The sequence below is a fragment of the Oncorhynchus nerka genome, linkage group LG20, assembly GCF_034236695.1.
Source record: "Oncorhynchus nerka isolate Pitt River linkage group LG20, Oner_Uvic_2.0, whole genome shotgun sequence".
NCBI classification, from domain to species: domain Eukaryota; kingdom Metazoa; phylum Chordata; class Actinopteri; order Salmoniformes; family Salmonidae; genus Oncorhynchus; species Oncorhynchus nerka.
Window position 1 is genome coordinate 65,102,012 of NC_088415.1, and position 20,455 is coordinate 65,122,466.

General features: G+C 41.5%; 1 pseudogene; it reads left to right on the plus strand.

Moving 5' to 3' along the window:
- Nucleotides 1-342: 342 nt before the first annotated feature.
- LOC135563107 (coiled-coil domain-containing protein 178-like) lies at nt 343-18,839 on the plus strand (annotated as a pseudogene).
- The last annotated feature ends 1,616 nt before the right edge of the window (nt 18,840-20,455 follow it).

Consider the following 20,455-nt stretch of genomic DNA (forward strand, 5'->3'; position numbering starts at 1 on the left):
TGAGGTTCTTGATGATCTTCTTGGCTTTCCAGTGACACTGGGTGCTGTAGATGTCCTGAGGGCAGGCAGTATGCCCCCCGTGATGCATTGGGCTGACCTAACCCCCTGAAGTCCACTATCAGCCCCTTTGTTTTGATGACATTGAGGGAGAGGTTATTTCCTGTCACCACTCCGCCAGGGACCACAACTCCTCCCTGTAGACTGACTTGTCGTTGTTGCTAATCAGGCCTACCACTGTTGTGTCGTCAGCAAACTTGATGATTGAGTTGGAGATGGGTGAAAAGTGAGTAGGGGAGGAAGCTGAAGATGCATCCTTGTGGGGCCCCCATGTTGAGTATTAGCATGGCAGAAGTGCTGTTGCGTACATTCACCACCTGGGGTCTGCCCGTCAGGAAGTCCAGGACCCAGTTGCACAAGGCAAGGTTCAGACCCAGGGCCCTGAGCTTAGTGATGAGCTTGGAGGGCACTATGGTGTTGATGGCTGAGTCGATAAACAGCATTCTTACATTGGTAATCCTCTTGTCCAGATCAAATCAAATCAAATGTATGTATTACGCCCTTCTTACATCAGCTGATATCTCAAAGTGCTGTACAGAAACCCAGCCTAAAACCCTAAACAGCAAGCAATGCAGGTGTAGAAGCACCGTGGCTATGAAAAACTCCCTAGAAAGGCCAGAACCTAGTAAGAAACCTAGAGAGGAACCAGGCTATGAATGGTGGCCAGAATGGGATAGGGCAGTGTGCAGTGCAATGATGATTGCGTAATCTATGGATCTTTTGGGGTGGTATGCAAATTATGGTAACACTTTACTTGACACCCAGCATAACACATTATGACACGGTCATAACGATATCATAATATGTCATAACAGCTGACATAACTTGTCATAACCTGTCATAACTCTGTCATGCCACATATATTTAGACCTGTTGTGACGTATATTGTGTTATTTTATGGCTGGTTATGACACCTACATTAGAGTGTTAAAACCCACAAAACCTACCGCGGTAGTTATTTTATGGCTGGTTATGACACCTACATAAGAGTGTCAAAACCTACCACACAAGGCAAAACATTCCATTACACCATAGCCTGCTTGTCAACAGTATGTTTATGTTATATACAATTATCTGAAATTGACCATACTAAATAATCATTGTAATAGTGCACACATTGATGTCAGACTGACACCTACCCCAATGCTTTGTTGCTGATGACTGGGATGAATGCAGGAGCAGATTTCAGGAGCAGGACAAGACACCTTATTTTTGACTGGTGACTGACATAAGGGCTTGTATGTGATAGTCCTATCTGACTTACATGATTATGATGGTCAAAATGATTCTTGACAGTGTTATAAAGGGTATTTTCTACATGTTATTTAAATTATGATGGAAAAAAAGATGACTGTAAATAATTCCTTACAACAACAAGAAATGACTTACGAAACATACTTTCAAACAAAAGGAAACTTCTTGGCAGAGAAAAAACATTTAAATAAATGTGGGTTTTGACACTCTTATGTAGGTGTCATAACCAGCCATAAAATAACACAATATATATCACAACAGGTGTAAATATATGGGTTATGACAGTGTTATGACCATATAATGACAGGTTATGAAAAGTTATGTCAGCTGGTATGACATATTATGTAATGGTTATGGCCGTGTCATAAAGTGTTATGATGCTGGGTGTCAAGTAAAGTGTTAGCCAAATTGTAGTGGGTCTAGGGTGTCAGGTACTTACTTACTGACTTTATTGTCCCCATGGGGAAATTTTGTTGCAGTGTCATGTACACATTTAAAGTGGCGTTTAAATACAAAACAAATTGACATTGAAACTTTCATAACAGTTACATACCAATAAAAAGAGACTAGCCTGCTGGCCTTACTGGGACGGTAGGAATATTAGTCCAAGCTATTTAGGAGGGATATCACACCTGGCACAAAGTATTGTATAGTTCTGTTTTTCCTGCAGAGGGTTGCCCTATACCTGCTCCCAAAGGGGAGTAGTTTACAGTCTGGGTACAGGGGGTGGCTTGGGTCTAAAATTATTTTGTGAGCCTTGCGGAGGGCCCTGACCTTAAAGATCTCATCCAGGTCTGTCTGTTTGACTCCAAGTACATTGCTTGCTGTGGTGATATTCCTTCTAAGCATATTTCTCTGGCTGACAGTGGCATTGCCAAACCAACAAACATTACAAAAAGTTAAAATACTCTCAATGAAAGATTTGGAAAACAGAGTCAGTATAGTACAGTCAACATTAAAGGACTCTAGCTTTTTGAGAAAGTAGAGTCTCTGTTGACTCTTTTTGTAGATCAGATCTGTACATTTACTCCACTGAAGCTTATTGTCCAAGGGGACACCCAGATATTTGTATTCCTCTACAATCTCTATGTTCTGACCTCTGATAGATGTTGCAGAGGTAGGTGTTGTACGCTTCCTGAAGTCTATCTCTTTGGTCTTGTTGGTATTGAGGACCAAGTGTGATTCGTCACATCACTCTACAAAGTCATTTAGGACCAGGCCACGTTGTTCCTCGTCATCACGCAACATGCTGATCAAGGCTGTGTCATCTCAAACTTAACAAGGTGTCTGTCAGGATGGGATCTAGTACAACTATTAGTGTACAAGATGTACAGGAGTGGGGACAAAACATATCCCAGAGGAGAGCCTGAGTTGGTGGTGCGCATGTCTGCCACGTGGGGACCGACTTTGACCCGCTGTGATCGCTGGCTCAGGAAGTCCAACAACCACAAGTCCATCTAAGGAGAAGTCCTGAATGAGTCTCTGTGCCAGAATGTAAGGCTGGATTGTGTTGAAGGCAGAAGAAGATGGAGGTGATATGATCCATAACTAACCTCTCAAAGCACGTCATGATGACAGAAATGAGTCCTTGTGTTTTATACTGTGATTTTGTGGCCAGTTTTATGATCGTAACACTTCAGTCTGTTAAGATCTTTCATATTGATTGAATATTGTGTTGTTTGCTGTGTTGCACGGAAAATCAGTTTGCTGTAATTACCCTTAATATTTGCCTTTGTAGAACTGTACAAATTCAAGTTGTAATAAAATCTATAAATGTTGTGATAATCCTGTGTTGCTTCCATACCAGTATCCAGTTGAGGTCTTTATGACCCAGGCCTATCCTAGAACATGTTTGTTATAAATCTACCAATAGTAGGCCTATATCTGCTCTTTAACTTGTAGCGCACATTGGACTTTCAAGTGGAGTTGATTGCCATAAGGACATAAACAGGGTTGGGGTCAATAGCAATTTAATTTGAAATTCCAATTCAATTCTTGAATTCACTCATAAAGTGGAGAATTTACATTGAATTCAATTTTAATTCCAACAATCTTAAAGTTATGGAATTGGATTTAGACTATTTGCACTGATGGAATTGGAATTATAAAAACAATTGATTTTTGGAATTAGATTTCAAGTCAATATTTGTAAATTTCCCAGTTAAAGGAATGAATGCACTTTGTATCAAACATTTACTGAAGGATTTGTTTTAAATAATTTATATTTCCATTATAGTAAGGCTGTCTGAAAAGTTACATGATCAGCCTGAAAGCCTGAGGTAATTTAATTTGTGGAATTGTTTGGGATAATATTTCATTGTGAATTGAATTATTGAAATGTAGTTACCTTGGAATTGAGAGGTATTGAATTATCTCTGAATTCAAAGGCTGACCTGGAATTTGAATTGAATTACAAGGAATTCACAGAGGGAATTGAACTCGAATTGAATTAGTTGAATTAACCCCAACCCTTGATATAGCTGACATTTAGGTGTTAGTATTTAATCAATTAATGATCAATAACAGATCATCTTTATTACATTAATTATGGTGTAATTACAGCTTTAGCACAAAACGTGAAAATCAGGATGAGTCTCATTTAATTAATATGCTATCAAAACTTGCTTCGTGACTCATATTTCTACAAGCATTACCCCAATATAATCATATGTATCGGTTATCCCTTTGACTCCTAACCAAAACAATTCAACTGTAAAACTTCCAGAAACGTAATATTCAACCAGTTAGCCTAGCGGGTAAGCGCGAAAGGTAGCTGGTGGAAAAATCTGCAATTCCGCGCTTGAGCAAGGCATTAACCCCAAACATCTGTACCCAGGACCCCGATGACTTAGACGTCGATAAAGCGTCGAGTTTGACACCCCTGCTTTAAATGTTGATAGTGTCTCAAAATGTATAGACACTTGTCTAACCTTGGTGTAAACCTCTGAATTAATACAATGCATCACGTCCCCTAATTTAAAATGTCAGATGATGAGCTATGCATGTACCATGCAAAGGGCCTCGAGCGGTCGACAACAACTGCAACATTTGGCATTTTGTAAAGTGAACAAACCTCCGCTGCTAGTGCTCTTGGATGCAGCCCCGTTGAGAACCTGCGTGTTGCTTAGCAACAACGTGTCACGGTAGTTTACGCAACCGTTCAAGGTAGAATAGAATCTTATGGGGCATTATTGTATTTTATGTAGCCGCTAGCTAGCTAGTCAGAAAATACTTTTTTGAACATTTTGCAGGATATGTTGTAGACAGTAAAAGTAGCTGTGGGTGCTACAGTAGCGCCCGAATCAGGACGTTGACATGTAAAAAACAAAATAAATAAAAAACGAGGATATATCCATTCTGGGAACAAGTAAATTCATAGCCAACTCAACTCTCTTCAGACAAGGCTAAATTAACCACGCTTTTACCTTCCTTCATGCCACATGACACACATCTAGCCAGCTAAGATTAAATTTTGCCATTAGTTTACACAGTGGCAAGATGTAGTAGGTATCAAATAATAGATTTCATTTCACTAACAATGATCTAACTAACAATTTGTTTTTGCACAGGATTGTGGCGATTGCATACTGCTACTGCCTTAAATGGAACCACTTAATTTCCATCCAGGGAAGGGGGGCCGAGATTACTAGGTTTTAATTATATTTTGCACGATATACCCCTCCCCACGCACACATACCTGAACACTTGAAAAGCAGTTGAAACAGAACAGAGATAGTGGTTCGCATTTTTCTACTATGGTTATACTCTGTCATCACACGTTGACTTGCTCCCAGACAATGAGACAGGTTGGCACAACACCACCGGTGTAATGTACTGTATCAAATTACAGACCATGACAAAAGGTGAGTCACTCACTTGCTTAATAACGTTTCCTATGAGCACTCCACTTGCAAGTATGTTGTACCTTGAAAGCACCGGCCTAAAGTGCATGTTAGACTGGGTAGGATATCTGTTTCAATATTCTGTATTTAGGCCAGGAACTATACTGCAGCCAGATGGCGCCCTTAAACCACCAAGTCTATATTGCCACATGAGGCTCAAATTAAGCTTCCCTGGCCTGTTTATTGATGCTTACAATACGGCGATTGGTTATGAACAGTTATGGGTGATACTGGAAGGACATAAGCTCATTATGTTATTGTCATAATAAGTGCATGACTTGGACTGAAATAGGTGACTGTACTAATTTTGGATGCCTGTATTGTTCATATTTAGGTGCAGGAACTCCACAATACTTCTGAGCTAATATTCTGCTGTGCATCACAAGAAGTAGATCATTTGATGTGTCAATACTCAGTGCCGGTGAGCTCCTGCCCAAGTCAATCACTGCTTTTTATAATACTATGTCTCTTTCATACATAGTGGATTACATGTCCGATATACCATATGCACCTTTGTGTCTAATTTGAAGGGATAGACATTTCATGTTCATTCCTTATGCTATACAGTCATACTGTTATTTGTATGTATAGTATTTATGAAAATCAGTTATGTGTTTTTGGCTTTTCATCATGCCAACCAAAAGGAAACATGATTTGGGGCATAACTCTTCAATTTGATTTACGGCTCGTAATTTCTGTTATCTTTTAAGATCAGGCAGATCTTCAAGCAGTGTGCCCCAGCAGACGTCGCAGTTGTGCCCTGGTTAACACCCCCTCACTGTGTGCCAACAAAGCTGTTTGCCATATTCAGGAGCTGAAGAGGCAACTGGAGAACTGGTGTCAACAGGTAAGATGCTGATGTCATAGTGTGATCATGCAAGAGAGAGAGAGAGAACTATGGGGCAAATATCAGTGATATTAACAAATGATCCAATCTATCTAGAAATACTGTAAGGTTGAATGCATTTCTGTAATTTGTCCTGTCCCCTCTATCAGTCAGGAAATGTTCAGCATCAGATGTCTCATGAAAAACAGAAAAATAGCTAAACTTTTATGTAAGTAGTGTCGTGTTTATCCAATGTTAGTCTTCATCCAAAGCTTTACATTTACAGCAATTAAAAGGGATAGTTCACCCATATTGGTTTCCGTACCCTGTTAGCAGTCTATGTACAAGATATGACACCAATCCGTCCTTTGGTTTAGCTTCCCTGGTAATGTTTCCAAATGCTCATATTTTAGTAGTTGTGGCACAAATCCCAAATCCCAAGTCATGAGATTGATATTAGGAAAGTTAAGGCTAGCTTTTTCAAACATAAATTTGCTTCCTGTAGCACTAATTCAAAAAGGTTTGGGACACTGTAAAGTCCATGGAGAATAAGAGCACCTCCTCCCAGCTGGCCACTGCACTGAGGATAGGAAACACTGTCACCACCGATAAATCTACGATAATCGATCATTTCAATAAGTATTTTTCAACAGCTGGCCATGCTTTCCACCTGGCTACCCCTACCCTGGCCAACATCTCAGCACCCCCTGCAGCAACTTGTCCAAACCCCTCCTCTTCTCCTTCACCCAAAGCCAGACAGCTGATGTTCTGAAAGAACTGCAAAATCTGGATCCCTACAAATCATTCGGGCTAGACAATCTCTCTTTCTAAAATTATCTGCAGAAATTGTTGCAACCCCTATTACTAGCCTATTCAACCTCGCTTTTGTATCGTCGGAGATCCCCAGAGATTGGAAAGCTGCCGCGGTCATCCCCCTCTTCAAAGGGGAAACACTCTAGACCCAAACTGCTACAGACCTATATCTATTCTACCCTGCCTTTCTAAAATCTTCGAAAGCCAAGTTAATAAAGAGATCACTGACCATTTCGATTCCCCCCGTATCTTCTCCCCTATGCAATCTGGTTTCCGAGCTGGTCAAGCCACGCTCAAGGTCCTAAACGATATCATAACCGCCATCGATATAAGACAGTACTGTGCAGCCGTCTTCATTGATCTGGCCAAGGCTTTCGACTCTGTCAATCACTGCATTCTTATCGGCAGACTCAATAGCCTTGGCTTCTCAAATGACTACCTTGCCTGGTTCACCAACTACTTCTCAGAAAGAGTTCAGTGTGTCAAATCGGAGGGCCTGTTGTCTGGACCTCTGGCAGTCTCTATGGGGGTGCCACAGGGTTCAATTTTCGGGCCGACTCTTTTCTCTGTAAATATCTATGATTGCTCTTGCTGCTGGTGATTCTCTGATCCACCTCTACGCAGACGACACTATTCTGTATACATCTGGCCCTTCTTTGGACACTGTGCTAACAAATCTCCAAACGAGCTTCAACGCCAAACAACACTCCTTCCGTAGCCTCCAACTGCTTTTAAATAATAGTAAAACTAAGTGCATGCTCTTCAACCGATTTCTGCCCGCACCCTCCCGCCCGACGAACATCACTACTCTGGACGGTTCTGCCCTAGAATATGTGGACAACTACAAATACCTAGGTGTCTGGTTAGACTGTAAACTCTCCTTCCAGACTGACATTAAGCATCTCCAATCCAAAATTAAATCTAGAATCGGCTTCCTATTTCGCAACAAAGCCTCCTTAAGCCTCCTTCACTCATGCCGCCAAATATATCCTCGTAAAACTGACTATCCTACCGATCCTTGACTTTGGCAATGTAATTTACAAAAGAGCCCCCAACACTCTACTCAGCAAACTGGATGTAGTCTATCACAGTGCCATCCGTTTTATCATCAAAGACCCATATACTATCCACCACTGCGACCTGTATGCTCTCGTTTGCTGGCCAAACCCACTGGCTACAGGTTATCTATAAGTCTTTGCTAGTTAAAGCCCTGCCTTATCTCAGCTCACTGGTCACCATAGCAACACCCACCTGTAGCACGCGCTCCAGCAGGAAACGAGCGACCTACGTTTCCCCACATGGCAGTTTCTTGTCATTGTTGCTAGCTACCTGGCCATCCAGAATCACAACATCCTAAAGACTTCTGCCTCATTGAAGTGTGCGCATCGTTTTCGTAACGCTGTCAGCTAACCCATTTATAGATGATTTAAACATGCTGCCAACGAATGCTAATTTGTTTGTTGAATGGGATTTGTGCCACAAATGCTAAACGTTAGCATTCGGAATCTGTGCCAGGGAAACTAAATCAAAGCATGGATAGGATAGGATAGCCCTCTTACCTTGTCCATATACTGCTTACAGGGTAAGGAAACCAATATGTAATTTTGTAATTTGTGTGAACTATCCCTTTAATACGCCTATTTCTTCAGGTATGTGAAGAAATGTGTTCCGTCTTTTTCAGATTTCATTCCAGTGAATCCAAGTCTTCAATTATGTCTACTGAGTTATACATTGAAGACATTGGGCTAAGTGCAAGAACCGAAAGAAGTGAATTATTTTTCTCAAATGAGAGGGATACAGTACACAGCCTCGTGCCACATGAACACAATGGAATATTTCTAGTAACAAAAATGTCCAGTGTAATGGCATCTATAACGTGCACATTATTCTGAATCGTCCATATGCAGTACAGCCCCTGTTGTTTGCAGATGCAATGAGTCCACTTGTAGTGTATTTTCGTTTAGGTTAGTTTAACTGATAATGACCAATATTTTTCAATAGATAAGGCTACTGGTATACGTATACTGTACAAACATCTTTCTTAATTCATACAGAAGGTGGCCTGTTGTCTCCGCTGTGTAAGGAAACTACAAAGTTGGTGTATCTGATTGAACATCTAGACGCTGATCGCCAGGATGCAGAGGAAGCACTACAAACAGAGAAGAAGAGGAGGTGAACTTTTGGGAGAAAAATGTATACTATTTCACGGTGGAAGCAGCCGTCCAGAAAGGTCAGTCAGTGGCATAAATGTAGCCGGCAAAAGTAAACCTAGCACAGGACACAGACTCATTTGGGGTTGTTTATTCTGTCGAAGCGTGCATTTAAAATAGGACAATGTAGGACGGAAATCACTGCAAGGTGGTCACCATAAAGTAAAGTTCAGTCTAAATCACCATCAAGTGAAGTAAATGTGTTAGTAAAGTGCATAAAAACAATCTGAGTACAATAAGTACAAAGAGAAATGCATAAATGGTAATGGCTCTGCTTTCTATAAAATACACAAGAAAATACACAGACCACAATGTTCACAGTTAGAATAGACTAGAATAGACTTTCTAACATTTTTCAAATGTCTGAGTACAAGATGTCCAGAAACAAAATGACATCTTGCATGAAAAACAAAAATACATTTAGTAATAAAACAATATGAGTACTTACAAACACACTGTCTACTTGATACCCAAACCCCACATGGAACAGTAGATCCTCACCACACCCATATAGCACTGGGGGAAATTATATACACTATATACAGTATACAAAAGTATGTCACTATATACATTTAAATTAAAAAATGAAACAAAATACAACACCGTGAGTCTTTACATGAAATCAAACGTCATTCTGATAATTACTCACACTTCAAATAGTGTTATCAACTCCACAAAGTGGTTCTGAGAGCACTGGTATTCAGCTAGGAAGAAGCTAACATCCTCATGTCAATCTGAAAGTATCAACAGGCTAACATGACCATCTGGCATAAATATTACAAAACAAACTCTTATAAACTGCAGATGATGATCCTACTCGGGTACAAGAGTAGGATAAAAAATAAAGTGAGGTTGGACCAACGATGGATTTCAACAGCTCTCCAGTGTAATTGCTTGCTTTCACTCTTATACACTGCGCATGCGCAATCCCATAATGGCTTACACACATTATTTATGTAATCGGCAGGATAGAACAGCAGCCTCTGGTAAGACAAGGGGTAGCGGCCTATGTATATTTGTAAACAACAGCTGGTGCGTGATATCTAAGGAAGTCTCAAAGTTTTGCTCACCTGAGGTATAGTATCTCATGATCAGCTATAGACCACACTATCTACCAAGAGAGTGTTCATCTATATTCTTCGTAGCTGTCTATTTACCACCACAAACTGATGCTGGCACTAAGACCGGCCTCAATGAGCTGGATATGGCCATAAGCAAACAGGAAAACGCTCATCCAGAAGCAACGCTCTTAGTGGCCGCAGACTTTAATGCAGGCAAACATTAATGCAGCAAACTTAAATCCGTTTGACCTAATATCTATCAGCCTACTAAATGTGCGACCAGAGGAAAAAAAACTCAAGACCACCTTTACTCCAAACACAGAGGCGCGTACAAAGCTCTCCCTCGCCCTCCATTTGGAAAATCTGACCATAATTCTATCCTCCTGTTTCCTGGTTACAAGCAAAAATGAAAGCAGGAAGCAATAAAAAAGTGCTCAGATGAAGCAGATGCTAAGCTACAGGACTGTTTTGCTAGCACAGACTGGAATATGTTCCGGGATTCTTCCGATGGCATTGAGGAGTATGTACACCACATCAGTGACTGGCTTCATCAAAAAATGCATTGATGACGTCGTCCCCACAGTGACAGTACGTACATACCCTAACCAGAAGCCATGGATTACAGGCAACATCCGCACTGAGCTAAAGGGTAGAACTGCCGCTTTCAAGGAGCGGGACTCTAACCCGGAAGCTTATAAGAACTCCCGCTATGCCCTCTGACGAACCATCAAACAGGCAAAGCGCCAATACAGGACTAAGATCGAATCGTACTATACCGGCTCCAACGCTCGTCGGATGTGGCATGGCTTGCAAGCTGTTACAGAGTAACAGGGAAGCACAGCCGTGAGCTGCCCAGTGACACAAGCATACCAGATGAGCTAAATTACTTCTATGATCGCTTTGAGGTAAGTAACACTGAAACATGCATGAGATCATCAGCTGTTCCGAATGACTGTGTGATCACGATCTCTGTAGCTAATGTGAGTAAGACCTTTAAACAGGTCTCACATTGTAATAGCAACATGTTTCAAGCAGACCACCATAGTCCCTGTGCCCACGAATACTAAAGAAACCTGCCTAAATGACTACCTACCTGTAGCACTCACATCTGTAACCATGAAGTGCTTTGAAAGGCTCGTCATTGGCTCACATCAACACCATTATCCCAGAAACCATAGACCCACTCCAATTTGCATACCGCCCCAACAGATCCACAGATAACGCAATCTCTATTGCACTCCACACCTGGACAAAAGGAACACCTATGTGAGAATGCTATTCATTGACTACAGCTCAGCGTTCAACACCATAGTACCCTCAAGCTCATCACTAAACTAACGACCCTGGGATTAACCACCTCCCTCTGCAACTGGATCCTGGACTTCCTGACAGCTGCCCCCAGGTGGTAAGGGTAGGTAACAACACATCTGCCATGCTGATCCTCAACACGGGGGCCCCTCAGGGGTGCGTGCTCAGTCCCCTCCTGTACTCCCTGTTCACTAATGACTGCATGACCAGGCATGACTCCAACACCATCATTAAGTTTTCCGATGACACAACAGTGGTAGGCCTGATCACCGACAACAACGAGACAGCATATAGGGAGGAGGTCAGAGAAGTGGCCGTGTGGTGCCAGGACAACAACCTCTCCCTCAACGTGATCAAGACAAAGGAGATGATTTTGGACTACAGGAAAAGGATGACCGAGCATGCCCCCATTCTCATCGACGGGGCTGTAGTGGAGCAGGTGGAGAGGTTTAAGTTCCTTGGTGTCCACATCACCAACAAACAAACATGGTCCAAGCACACCAAGACAGTCGAGAAGAGGGCACGACAAAACCTATTCCCACTCAGGAGACTGAAAAGATTTGGCACGGGCCAGTACATCACTGGGGCCAAGCCTTCCAGGACCTCTATACCAGGCGACGTCAAAGGCCCTAAAAATAGTCAAAGACTCCATCCACCCAAGTCATAGGCTGTTCTCTCTGCTACCGCACGGTAAGCGGTACCGGAGTGCCAAGTCTAGGTCCAAGAGGCTTCTAAACAGCTTCTACCCCAAAGCCATAAGACTTCTGAACATCTAATCAAATGGCTACCTAGACTATTTGCATTGCCCCCCCCCCCCTTTACACTGCTGCTACTCTCTGTTTATTGTCTATGCATAGCCACGTTAATAACTCTACCTACATGTACATATTACCTCAATTACCTTGACTAACCGGTTCCCCTGCACATTGACTCTTGTACTGGTACCCACTGTATATAGCCTCGCTATTGTTATTTTACTGCTGCTCTTTAATTATTTGTTCATTTCATTTCTTTCTTTAAAGTATTTTTCTTAAAACTGCATTGTTGGTTAAGGGCTTGGAAGTAAGCATTTCACTGTAAGGGCTACACCTGTTGTATTCAGCAGATGTGACAAATACAATTTGATGCAATCTAGTGGATATAAAGGAATACAGCTATGTGCTTTAACCACCTGGCTACATTCTCCCCTGCTACAAAGTCAACGTCCTTGGTGACTTAGCACAAATTTCGAACTTCTCTTACAGCTTCTCTGAAGAACACAGTACCCAGACTGGTTATAACCTGGTACAACACTTCGGGACTGAGTGAAATTGCATTATTACAAGCTGATTTAGGAGCGTTATACGGGTTTGATTGTACCCAAGCATTTGCACTGGTACTTCTGTGTGGAGCAGGAACGGGCACTTCACAGAATCATCTGCATGAACTGGCTCAGAAACATCTTGTTCCTCAGTAATATTTTCATGTTCCTCTCTATCGGAAAAATAACTGTCACTATCAGCGTTACCAATTGGTTCTGTGTTTCCCTCTCGAGTTACCTTTGGATAGGAGACAACACACTTTACATTACATTTTTTAAAATTTAACCAGGCAAGTTAGTTAAGGACAAATTCTTATTTACAATGACAGCTTACACCATTCATACCCAGTGCTGGGCCGATTGTGCACCGCCCTATGGGACTCCCAATCAGAGTCGTTTGTGATACAGCCTGGATTTGAACCAAGTTGTCTGTAGTGATGCCTCTAGAACTGAGATGCAATGCCGTAGACCGCTGCACCACTCAGTAGCCCTAGAAAAGCTTCTCGAAAAGAAAAAAGCTTCTATTAAAGAAAACCCTCTGAGTTCTATTAGATAGATGGCACTGAATCCATGATATGGCAGAGGTTGAAAAGCCATAACACAAGTTTTCTCAACAACAGATTATGTCCAATAATATCAATGGCTGCACTGAAATCTAACAGTGCAGCTCCCACAATCCTCTTATTATCAGTTTCTTTCAACCAATCATCAGTCATTTGTGTCAGTACAGGACATGTTGAGTGCCCTTCTCTATAAGCATGCTGAAAGTCTGTTGTTAATTTGTTTACAGAGAATTAGCAATGTATTTGACATATCATATTTTTCACAATATTTAATTTATTGCATACGATATCCTCCTAATGTTGTGTCCGGGCATATTCCAGAGACTTGCAGGTGAAGCGGCGGTCTCTCCTTAAAAGAAACATCAGGATAACTTGAATCTTCATGAGGAAAACAAAGAGTATCAACTGGAGATTGAGGACTACAGCAAAAAGATCTAGTGAGAGGTTTATCACTTCGTTCATATCACAATATTTATATTTATCTAATACTAATCACTAAGGAAAGGAATCCGTAACACCATTATACACTGCAGTATCAAGAACTTGGTCAGTGTTGCTCTGATGGTGGGTCCCTCTGACATGTGTGTGTGTGTGTGTGTGCGTGTGCGTGCGTGTGTGCGTGCGTGCGCGTGTGTGCCTACATACCTGTATGTATGTGTGTGTACCTACGTACGAGAGTGTGTCTCTGTATGTGTCATTCAGTGAACAGTCAGCGAAGCAGCTTCAGAAGAACAGGAAGCACATGCAGCAGAAGTTCAGTGTGAACGAGGACCGGAGAGCAGAGGCTAAGGAGGAGCTGTCCCAGATGGCTACGCTGCACCCCAATGCCAAGGTCAACTTGGAGGAGCTGGAGCAGAAGACCTTCATGGTGGAGCAGAGGATGCGAGTATGTGTGAGAAGAGCCATGCACTTAGCTAGACATCCATGCACTCTAACCTGTAGTAAATCCATCCTAGATATAGAGGTGGCATATCCTTATCGACACGTCTAATGTTTAGATTCAGCGCTTTGACCATTAGATATTGCCGATCACATAATCTGCACTAGTTGTCAGTGAAATAAGCACATACTTTTAGAGATTCATCCATGCATGGAGACTCACTAACAAGTTGGGTTTGTGAAAGGAAAGGAGCACTTGAAGATAGACGTTCAGATAGATCCATGTACAATGATGGAATGGGCTTCTTTACTAGTGTTACTGATGCAACACATCAGTATCTCCTCAGAAAGTGACTGAGAATCCTAAGAAAGACGAGCGAGATGAAAGCCCTGGCCATTCTGAAGGTAAATCTCTTCTGTCTGTTTTTTTTACAGTTTTTTGAGTTTCACGGGTTGGTTCTGTCGAGTATCTTTTTACTCTCAGGTGTGTTATAAAAACAGTGTGACAAGAGACTGATATGATTCGTTGTGTAGAACAGTTTCTTCAGTTTTGAACTGTATTTCAGGATAAAAGAACAACTATCGAAGCAGAATTACACCAGGAGCAAACCAACACAGGAAACACCAGATGGGAACTTCATAAGGAATTTGAGGTAGGCGTTATCAGCTACAAAACAACTGGAAATTGAAACGGAAAAACTGAGAAAGATTTACAATGATAAATCTGAGGTAATCTAACGTTTTATGTTCAGTTTATTGTATTTCTATTTTAGTGAGAGATGTTGAGTATTTCAAATTCAATTGCTTATTAATTTCTCTGTTTCAGAAAGTGTGAAGTTTAAGGGAGCAACTCAGTGATTCTCCTACGGAACACAACAACACTTCAGTTTGTCTGTAAAAGGAACGGAGCCTAAAACTTGCCCATCCAAATACAGTCAAGGTATGATAAAGCAAGGGTTTACACAGAGTCACTTACCACTGTGTTTCATTTTCAAAATAGTGAGAAATGTAATGGATAGCACAACACATTCCATAACATCTATTACATCTAATAGACATGCATCATTTTCAAGTTATACGGTCATGTATTTTGAATCAGAAGGTGGGTGGGACTTGTTGAAAGTTATTGATGTTGAAATCAGGCTGCCAATTTTCTTTGTGGCTCATGGTTCGTTCATTTCAATCTCATTTATCATTGATAGGAATTACACCAAGCTGTTACCGACGGGTTTAACCATGCCTTGAGTAGGATCGCAGACCTCAGTGCTAAGTCCAAAGAGTACAGAACAGGCCCTCACATGGAGGAAACAGCAGCCGCTATGCCAGATGTCATTGAAGAACTACAGTAAGAATCTCTCCTCTCTTCACAACCACCCTCTGTTCTGCCAATATAATATAATAGGCCTTCTACCCTATCTAGAGTATTTGGAATTTATTATCATTGTAAGCCTGTTGCACCAGAGACCCTGGAAAGCTTGAATGTATTAGTTTGATTCATGCTGTTCTCAGAGCGTGAAGCGTCACTATTAACTTTGAAGTCTTGGCTTTTCCATCATTGATATCGCCACAGGAATCAGCTTGGCATTATTCCAAATCAATTGATTGCCGTTCACCTGTATTTCACATTTATCAGGTTCGTCTTTGATGCCGTAGAGTTTCAAAACCAAACAGCTATGTTGATCATGAACACCTTGGAACGTGATATCACCAACTGTAGTCAACAGTGGAAACTCATACTACTCTGTTCACAACCAGACAGGAGAAAATGGAGGAAACCAAGGTAACTAAATACTGGGTCATTTGGTTGAAAACAAGGTGGTTTGGTTTATGTTGTACTCACTGTATTTGACTTTAGTATCACTGTTATTCCTAATACAGAGCATTTAGCTGGAATTGAGACCATGTACAATTCTGATTCCCCTGAAATGTTGACTTGCCACTTGTTTTAACGTCAGGTAGGCTGAGTGCTTGAAACTCACAAGGTTTTGTTTTCAAACATGCCCATTGGCATTTGTTTTCAGAGTGGTACTGTATATTGGTAACAAACACAAGAGAAAGTCTGAAAGGGTCTTCAGCTTATTGTGTAGTTATTTGTGGATTAGCGTCAGTAGAATTACTCACCACAATCCGTTGTGAGAAGACAACAACAGCAATTAAAATTACAAGCCAAGGCCAATCTTTTTATTTTATTTTATAGGAGTCACAAATAACTGATGAGTGGTTTTAGGTCTCTCCTGTATTGGTGAATCTTTCTTGGTTAGACATTTGCCGTTTTCAGTTACCTGTATGTTAAAACATCATATTCATTTCAACAAAAGGCTATTATTTTCAACCTCACACCATTGACAGCACAGTGATAAAAACACCTTTTCATCATTCTAATATTTTTTGGTATTCACCTCAAAAAGAATATGAGTGGGGAAAAAAATACTAGATTTTCTGTCTTGTACATTATTGGATATTTAAATGCTTTGTTTTAAAGCCTTATACATTGTAAGGATTTCATCTACAGCATGCAGGATAGGATGATCAGCCCAGCCAGGGCCTCGTGGCTGATGGGAGTCTCACATGGCTTATCTAATGTGAAATCGCCATGTGGTATAGAGTTTCATTAAACGGTGATCAAGAATGCATTAGTTCAAAACAAGAAAAGGCAATGGAGCTTAGGCCGCCATGCATCCGCGAGCGCAGCAACTTTTAAAGAAGTTGTTGGCGTGAGACAATTTAAGAATTAGGAAGTCTTCCTTATAGATACAAGTCCCATTAGCCTGATAAAAGGCAGTCATGCAAAAAGAGCTTTAGCCTTTTTCACTTGAAGAAATCAAATGGAAACAACAATAGACCTATAGTCCCTCTCACCAAATGAAAAGATCAAGAGTTAGAGAGAGTGCTACGTTATAAGGAAATGGGTTACTTTGATCATTAGGTTCAATATAAAGCACTCACATAATATCCACATTAGCGTAACATAATAAGCACACGAAGCATTTGGGAACCGCCGTGCGTGACTCAGAGAATGGCGCACACACTGTAATGGCTGGACACGTTTGAGATATGAAATTACACAGGAGAAAGATGCTGACCTCATATCATTGGAAGGCCCTGGAGGTCACTATGGATGTTGACTGTTGGGATGTTAACTGTCAGGTAGAGCCAATTAGCATGGCTATCAGCTCAGAGGAGGAGTGTGTGTGTGTGTGTATGTGTGTGTGTTTTTGATGGCATGCTCATCGGGTTTCCTCAGCATCAACAAACATAATTCACCTCTGTTGCTTGTATATACTGTAGACACATTAACAAAGAGTAACACTGAGTCAGTTTAAATTAAATTAAATGGAATCAGCTTGTCTTGTTGTCCTGCAGGTAAGCTGGCTGCCATCTCCAGTCCCCAAACCCAAACATTTCCGAAGCGTTTCCACCATCAATACAGTGTCGTCCTTCGTTAATTTAATCAAGCGGTTAGCTGACGTTCGACGTAGTCACTGTGGATAAAGTAAACAATGCAAACAAACCGCAGACGCCATCAGTTTCTTATGGGCAATGAAGTGTAATTTGTTCAATTTACACTTCAGAAAACAGCACCCATCAGATGGGCTTTGTCAGTAGTGCTGCATGCCTTGCCTGCTGTAATTAAACCTGAAATCAATAGCAGGCATTTGTCATGTTTACGGCCCGTCTCTCTCCCTCTCTTTCTGCTGGGTTAAACTCATCACTTTAGTGCTGCTGCTGTTGTGTTTTACTGCAGAGACACACTTCATTATGTTCCTTCGTTCTGCAGGTACAGTATAGTACAGTGCAGTCGAGATAGGCACCAGGATACAGGGGGGGAGGAGCGGCGAGAAGAGGAAAGAGAGAGAGAGATTGTTATTTATTTGCTTGCTTGATTCCCCCCCGAATAGTGTCCAGTTTAATTGTCTGTGTTTGTCCCTGTGTGCCCTAGTTTGTAAGACTCACGCGTACACCGGTATACACTTACGAGCACATACAGAGACAGTCTCACAGACATGTACACGTTCCATCTCCTAAACAGCCTATGACAAAATATGTTATTGGAAATCAATTGTAAGCTCGTCATAATGCTGAGTGTACAGTATTTCCTAAATACATAAATCCATGACTTCACTCCCAGGTCTATGGGATCATAAGAATGCATATCTCTCCTGTCTGTAGGCCCAACCTGGGACAGTGATCCATATCTTTGATGACTTATATAGTATCTGACATCCAACGTGTACTGTATTAAGTACAGTATAACTTCTGCTTCAGCATGTGTTGTTCTTTGGTAGAACTGTAGCAGCTCTCCTCCACTAGGAGGATGGATGGAACCAACCATCATGATGGAACTCCTCAGGCATACTGTACTCACTTAGAAAACTGCAACCTGCCATGTCTCCCCAATACTCTCTGTGACCATTCTCATAAGCCCTGTCAACTGCTTGATGTGACAGGAAACCTTGTTATCAAGATATATGAAACCTGGTTTAAAAAAAAGTATAACTGAACTTGTGTTTCTCTGTGTGTGTTGTAGGCTGACCTAAAGGTATCCCTTAAAGATAAGGTTGAGTTGGCCCATGAGTACAGAGAACTTAAGAATGCCTTCATGATCGCCAAGCGGGAGGCTGTGTGTGTGTTTGACAAAAGGAACCAAACTGAGGCTTTTTTTTAATGACCATTGAATCATACATTTAAATCATGATATGATAAGATATGAAATTACACTCACTGGCCAGTTTATTAGGCACACTCATCTAGTACCAGGTCGGACCACTCTTTTGCCTGAATTCTTCGGGTCATAGATTCTACAAGTCGGAAATGGTCCACAGGGATGTTTTATCCATGCTGACGCGATGGCATCACACAGTTACTGCAAACTGGATGGCGGTACACCACCGCCACCAGCCTGTACGGTTGACACCAAGCAGGATGGGTCCATGATGCAACAGGAGCCAGGATTCGTCCTACCAGGCAATGTTTTTCCACTCCTCAATGTCCACTGGAGCCGCTTCGTCTTGTTTTTAGCTGATAGGAGTGGAACCTGGCATGGTCATCTGCTGCAATAGCCCATCCGTGACAAGGATCGAAGAGTTGTGCATTCCAAGATGCCGTATTGCACACCACATATGTACTGCGCCTTCATTTGTCTGTTTGTTAGCTTGCACGATTCTTGCCATTCTCCTTCAACCTCTCTCATCAACGAGCTGTTTTCGCAGCCCTAGACAATGTCATGCGTGAAAAGCCCAGGAGGATTGCCGTTTATGAGATACTGGATCCGGCGTGCCTGGCACCGACGATCATACCATGCTCAAAGTCGCTTAGGTCACTTGTTTTGCCCATTCTAATGCTCAATCGATCAGTAACTGAATGCCTCGATGCCTGTCTGCCTGCATTATATAGCAAGCCAAGTGACTCACTGTCTGTAGGAGCGATCCATTTTTGTGATTGGGGTGGTATACCTAATTAACTGGGCGTTAAGTGTATATTATATTCAGTTTGCCAGTTGATTGGATTGTTTCTTTGCATGGTCAGTTATTTTCGGATGGTTTTAGTTGGGCAACCAATGAGGAGGTTACTGCAGTAATCTGATCTTAATGCGATAACTTTAGTGTAGGAGGATTATGGATGTGATAGAGTAGTATTTCTGCCAAGGGGGAGTTGAGAGAGGCGATGGGTGGATGGAATTCATGCAAACGCATAAAGACTAAGTTCACTATGCAGTCTTGAATGGGTCTCTGAATAAGGATGCATCCGAAATCGAACCCTATTCCCTTTATAGTGCACTACTTTTTCACCAGGGCCCATAGGGCTCTAGTCTGAAGTAGTGCACTATAAAGGGAATAGGGTGCTATTTCGGATGCCTCCTTAGTCTTTATGCGTTTGCATGAATTGTCTTTCAAGGTGTTCCAAGGTGACATGTTTCATTATGTTTATGTTACACATTAGCTTCTGTTCACTAGGTGGTCAATGGGAGAGAGAACCATAGCAAGCACAGGTAAAGAATAGAAAAAGAGAATGCACTTGCAATGCTAATACTCCCAAAGGTATTAAATTAGAAACTACAGAACAACTTATACTCCCAAAGGTATTGAATAGTTGTGAGACTACAGAATCGTTTTGGTCTTTATGGTCCGGGACGCAATTTAACTTTGATCTTGAGAGGAATTGCAGATGACAACCATATTCTATAGCCTAACCAGGAAATAAAACATGCACTGCCCGGCACTGCACTGGCAATAAGCAATAGACATGATTTGTTTCCCAAAATGACTAATACCTTTACTTGAG